Source organism: Papaver somniferum, chromosome 5, assembly GCF_003573695.1.
Source record: "Papaver somniferum cultivar HN1 chromosome 5, ASM357369v1, whole genome shotgun sequence".
NCBI classification, from domain to species: domain Eukaryota; kingdom Viridiplantae; phylum Streptophyta; class Magnoliopsida; order Ranunculales; family Papaveraceae; genus Papaver; species Papaver somniferum.
In genome coordinates, this window is record NC_039362.1 from 194,332,729 (window position 1) to 194,339,084 (window position 6,356).

Genomic DNA, 6,356 nt, shown 5'->3' on the forward strand with positions numbered 1-6,356 from the left:
GACTCCAATTAAACATCATGTATTCTGATGGAAAATATGTTAATATGATTGTTAAGCCATCAATCATGAAGGAAAAAGAAAAATCTCCGTTACCTCCAACTTTGAAGAGAAAAAGAAGGAATGTGAGGAATCCAAGAGTTGTTCCTTCAAATTCTCAGAAGTTTTCTGATGTTCTTGAAGAGTTGAAGGAAACGAGGAAGGAGATTCAACAAATAAATGCTTTTTTTTTTTTGAAAACTCTCGAAATTCAGAAGGCCCTGATTTGACATCCTCAGCCTAGAAGGTTTGTTGGAATTGACTCCTTTCTCCATGAACCTTATCTTCCCATGGATGTTGACGACAAGGAGTTCGGGGACGATAAATAATTCTTCAGAGGTCTCAATGTCTATTAAATATTCTTTTAGAGAATTTATTTCTTGTTTGAAGAATAACCAGGGTTTGGAATAGCCATTATTGTGAGTACACATAGCTATTCCCAACAATTTTCATCTTCTATGTTTTTATATTTATTTTCTAAGTGTTTGGAAGATGATTTTTGCAATTTTAATCTTCATGATTTTATATATTGCAAATTTTTATGGGATATGTTGTTTACGTCCGTGAACCTGTGACTGTCACATGCTTGTTCAAAAGTTATCTCTATCATGTCGGTATGAATGTATTGATAGAAGATAGAATGAACTTTTGGCATTACAAAAGTTAAAGCCTTTTAAGTCATTGTTTTGATGGAAGAAAGGATAAAACTTTTGTTTACAAGGATTAAGTCTATTATATATCATTGTGCAAATAGTGATGGAAAATAGAATGAATCCTTGTCTATTCCGCAGTATTGGTCGATCTTCGATCCACATCTTTCATACACTGTGTTGCTCCGTAAGGTTTCTTGTGTTTGAGTATAAATGATTGAGTTTGGTCATTATCGTATGATTAACTTAGTTGTTCCTCCGTAAGGCTCCTTATGTTTGAGCATGAACAACTAAATTGAGCATTCTCTTTTGGTTATTTTAGTTGTTGCTCCATAAGTTTTCTTATGTCGAGCATGACCAATTGAATTGATCACGTCGTGGTTAATTTAGTTGTCTATTCCAATTAAATTAATCGTGGGTGTTCTTGTGATTAATTTGTTTGTATTTTTTCGATTGTATTAATCACGGGTTCTATTGTGGTTAATTCGATTGAATACTTTGGACTCAAATTCATGTTTTCATGTGATTTGGTTATGTCCAAAGAAATCCTTCTTTTCTTGTGAAAGTAAGGTCGCCTTTGTTGTTCCTTCGGGAATGACATTTTATGGGGGAGAGTTCATTTTGAACTTGTGCTTAATTGCCAAATCTTTGTGGGGAGTGCGGCTGTGGAATATTAGGAGTTATCTTGTATCTTTATAAACTCCTTGTTGAATGCATTTAGTTTCGGATTTATGATGACATCTAAAAAAGTTGATATGGTATTCTCTTTTGGTCATGAAGTATCTGTGTGAAAATTTCATGAAGATCCCACTAGTTTTCGTACCTTTGCCAATTTACATTGACAAAAAGGGGGAGAATTAATGTGTAGTGTGATACTACAAATACATATGGTTTACGGATCATTATGTAAGGGGGAGTGGTTTTCATGTTGAGATGAAGTATTGACTAAGGGGAGTGATACATATCACCATAGTATTGTTGTCAAAGTTGTGATACAATTGAACTTTGATGCTGTGTAATAATACTATGACACCGTATAATAATGATTGAGAGTTTTTTTGTTTCTCATTGTTATCGCTACGGATCTTCAACATCTGTGATGCTGAACTTACAACCTTTAGGATCATGGAGTACTTGGAAGTGCCGAAGACTTCGAGTCGCGTTGAAGATGCCAAGGAGATCAAGCATTTGGATGAGAAGCTACAATTTCTATCTATTTTGTAATCCATATGTATTGATAGTTTTGCCACTAAAATTGACAAAGGGGGAGATTATTAAAACATTGCTCAGTCAAACTCGCATGCGTTGCTATCTCAAGCATGTTTGTCAATGTTAGTGATCAAAACTATAAGTCTTGATTTCTAGCCTATTTATAGATGTCTCGGACTAGGACATAGATAGTGTAGTTGATATAAGATTTCACAGAGTTAATCATTTGAAGACGAAGAACTACTAAGGGGAGCTTGTGGAACTTCTTCGACAAAAGATATGTGGAGACTTGAACTCATCTATCACTTGGAAAGTCTATTTCTACTATCTCCTATATTGAGACATAAGTCGTGTTAAGATATAGTTTTCTCTTTACACACTAGTGTAAAACGCACGCGCGATGCGCCTGCCACTCAATCCCAAAATAAAATTGAACTTTGGGTCCTATAACTTCGTTACAAAAATAAATAAATCTATTTACCAAAATAATAAAGAAGCAGCAGAAGTGTTTTTGCATGCGGCTTTTACATGATATAGAGGAAAGCACGTGAAAAATACAAAGACCAAATATCACTTTGCTTTCGTAAGGTGGTAGCACCCTACACCTCCATGGATGAAATCCAATATCAACAGATTGTCAAAAAAAAACCCAGGTCTACAAGTGGATTGGGTCGTATATCGTGACAACACCAACATTGTTCCATCGGCTACATCTACCTCATCCGGGTCTACATCAACTATATATGCTGGAAGAAGCTTGGAATACACATAGTTCAATAAGCAACAATATTTGCATTGTACCAACTGTGCTTACCTTGCCTTCCTTCCCCATCTAGTCTAGGATCCATGAATGTTAGCAATTTCCTTGTGGGACAATGATATCTTTAATGAGAAACTTGCATTCTTCAATATATCAAATCATCCAATTTCTGCATTCAATTAAAGAACGTGTTTAAAATGAATTAAGCACAAAACAAAGTTCATGAACGATTTTAGCAAACCTCACCCTCCACTTATAATATTATATTCCTATAACTTCCAAAATTATAAATACAGAAATACAAAGAAAGTAAAGGAATCAAATTGAACACAAAACAAACGTTAGATAGTAAGGACCAAATTCAAACATCCGCAATTTACTGCACTGTTACAATTTGTCAGAAATCCATTAGGGCGAGAATTCGATGAGGTGTGCTGATCATTAACGACATTCTACCGCAACAGTGAAACTTGACACCAAGAATATTTCAGTAGAAAACTATAAAGGAAGGCCTAAATTTTAATCTAATACCAAGTAGAAAATGTGCCTTTCCAAGAGAAATTAGGTTACACAATTGGCGCCATGATATCTAATTGCTAAATCAAAATTGGGCTATATTTATGCATCTAACTTGCAGATGCTCGCGGAAGTATCAAACAATAGAGGCACGAACAGTAACTCACTTAGGTTAGCAGTGTTTGCGTTGTCTTTGACATGCCCACAAACAGTTGGAGCTCATGAACTACAATCTTTGATGGTAAGTTCAAACGAATCAAAACTTATTTTATTAAGGAATCAAATGTGGAACCCATAATAGAGGAATTATAAATTTAGCTGCGAGAATCTGTTAAGCACACATTGCAAGCTCAATAGTCGAACCACTCCTATGTAATTGATTGAAAGTCAGCATACAAATTCGTCTCTCAAGTTCCAGTCTCTCAAGTTTCCATAATCATGCATGTCATTGAAATGTTTTATGCCTTGGCTAAAGAATCACTTAAAAGAAACAATCACATGCATCTAAATATTCACATAGTGCAAAGAAATAATATAGATTACTACTCAAATACCTCAATTTATTTTGTTCATATGCAATTCATCCAGCAATTAAGGTTCACAAACTTATGACTGAGCGTGAAGTTAGCAAGAAACCGTAAAAAGAGTTGCAAAATGAACATCGTTTTCCTCTCAAGCATTTCTACAAACAGATGGAGTTCCCAAAATATAATTTCATCGAAAAAAGTTGACAACTGAACATCGTTTTCATTTAACTAACAACAGCTAAATAAATCTTCCACCCAAAACAGTAAACAAAGATTCTGACTACAATCAAAGTTTTAATAGAAAAATAGAATCCAGGGTTTGATGAAATAAAAATCTTTTTAATGATAGATAGATGCGTTCAGATGAGCTACAGAGATGGGAAAACATACGATAACCTTGAAGAAATTGCAGAGAATCCCCGATGGTTGTAGATGTTCGAGAGATTAAGAGTCTGTAGGATGATTTGTGGAATATGAAAGTTTTCTTCTCGAGAACTAAAGCGGAATATGAAATAATTGAAGTATAATGGAATGCACACCAATTAACCCTTCGTTTATTTAAAGTTTACGCAAAAGTGAGCAAAAAAAAAAGGGGAGGTTACATTTTGGTAAAAAAGGATGGCCACGGTTGAAAAACACCTTTTTTCTTTATATTAGTATAAGATTTGAGATTTCGAGCCGAGTATATCTCGCTTAAATATTTCTCGAAATATGTGTTGGTAAGCTTTCGCTTCGACCAAGTTCATCTTATATCATGAGAAAATTGCCGAGTAACATCTTACATGGTTTGTGCGATACAATCATTTGATGTTGGCTTGCAATGTTTCGATAATGATTATTTCAATATCTTGAAAATTGCTTTGATGCTAATAGTGTGTGAAAACGACTATTGTCATTATAGAAGAATGTTTCAATGATTGAAATAAAAAGTTGATGATGTAACCATGTTTGTATATAAGCATATATAGTGTGTTCGCACATTAGTGTATAAATCCACAAACCGGGAACCAAGAGTATGCATATGTGTGTATACGAAATTGGTGAAGGAGACAAGATAAGTATGCGTACCCATACTGGCGGAAGTTTTCGAACCGAAAATATCTTCTGAGTTTGGGAATTACAAACTCCTAAACTAGTGACCTTAAGTATTCGTACCCGTACGCATACTGGTGAAAGTTTTCGAACCGAATTTTTTTGCTGAGTTTAACAAACTCAAATCTGGTTGCTTAAGTACGCATACTTAAGCTGGTTACTTTGTCAAATCGGTCAGTTCATGAACTTAAACATTTAAATCATAAGGAATGTAATCTTTGCAAATTGTGGCTATAATGTTCATGATTGATTCAAGTGAATCAAACCGATTTGGTTTCAATTGTGTTTTCCATAACAATTGAACAACTCTTTAACTAGTTTCATTTGAGTCATTTGAACTAGTTATGGTTGAGATGAATAAGGTTGATATGAGAATAATCATATGGCTAACCTCGGTTAACTATTTGTGAATCAACATGGCGTACACGTTTAGGTACGGTTACATAAACCTAAATGAGGGCACATTTCATTTCTGTGTAACAAGCTAAGTTCGATCTAACAGTTGAAATATATTAGCTTGGTTGAATCAGGTTTTCATCTAATGGTGAATATTGAATGCTTTGTTACCAAGGTAACTTGGATTGCAAACCCTGATTTGAAAACTAAATAAAGGAGAACTCTAGCAACTAGGAAACCTAATCCCCACACCTCCTATGTGCTACTAGCTAGCTTCATAACTAGAGTTGATTCTCCTTTAACCTTAGGTTTCTTCTCGAGACCCTGTAGGTTAACGACTTGAAGACTTCATTGGGGTTGTGAAGCTAGACCCAACTATTATCTTTTTAGTTGCGTGATATGATCTTTTTATTTCTTTCGTGTTGAGTAGAATTTAGATAATTGGCTCGAGATTTAATATCTCCGATAGGCAAGATAGAAAAGTAATCACAAACACCTTCGTCTCATCGTTTGTGATTCCACAATAACTTGTTTCGCTAGTCGATTAAGTTTATTGTGAGGTGATTGATAATACTAGGTTGTTCTTCGGGAATATAAGTCCGGTTTATCAATTGGTTCCTGTTCACCTTCATTTATCAAAAGACGGAACAAAAACTTTTGGGTATTTCTGTGGGAGAAAGATTTATTCAATTCTATTGACTTTTCTGTGTGAGACATATTTGTCTATCAAGTCTTCGACTTTGGGTCGTATCAACTCTTGGTTGTGGGTTAGATAGACTAAGGGAATCAAGTGCGTAGTATCTTGCTGGGATCAGAGACGTAAGGATCGCAACTGTACCTTGAATCAATGTGAAATTGATTAGGTTTCAACTACATTCCAGTCCCAAGTTAATTGGTAGCAGGCTATCTAGTGTCTGTAGCGGCTTAATACAGTGTGGTGTTCATTCTGGACTAGGTCCCAGAGTTTTCCTGCATTTGCGGTTTCCTCGTTAACAAAATTCTGGTGTTCGTGTTTTTTTTCCATTATATTTTGTTATATAATTGAAATATATCACAGTTTGTGCGTTAAGATCAATCAATTAGAATATCCAACCTTGGTTTGTTGATTTACATTGATTGACACTTGAACATTATTCTTTGGTACCGTTCAAGTACTTTCTCTTATATTCA

General features: G+C 34.8%; 1 long non-coding RNA gene across 1 annotated transcript; it reads right to left on the bottom strand.

The window, feature by feature from the left end:
• Positions 1-2,346: 2,346 nt before the first annotated feature.
• On the bottom strand, positions 2,347-4,292 carry LOC113278409. Its single transcript, XR_003325492.1, has 2 exons — positions 4,089-4,292; positions 2,347-2,824 (listed from the first exon to the last, which is right to left on the bottom strand). It is a non-coding gene; the product is annotated as an uncharacterized LOC113278409 (long non-coding RNA).
• Between the last annotated feature and the right edge of the window lie 2,064 nt (positions 4,293-6,356).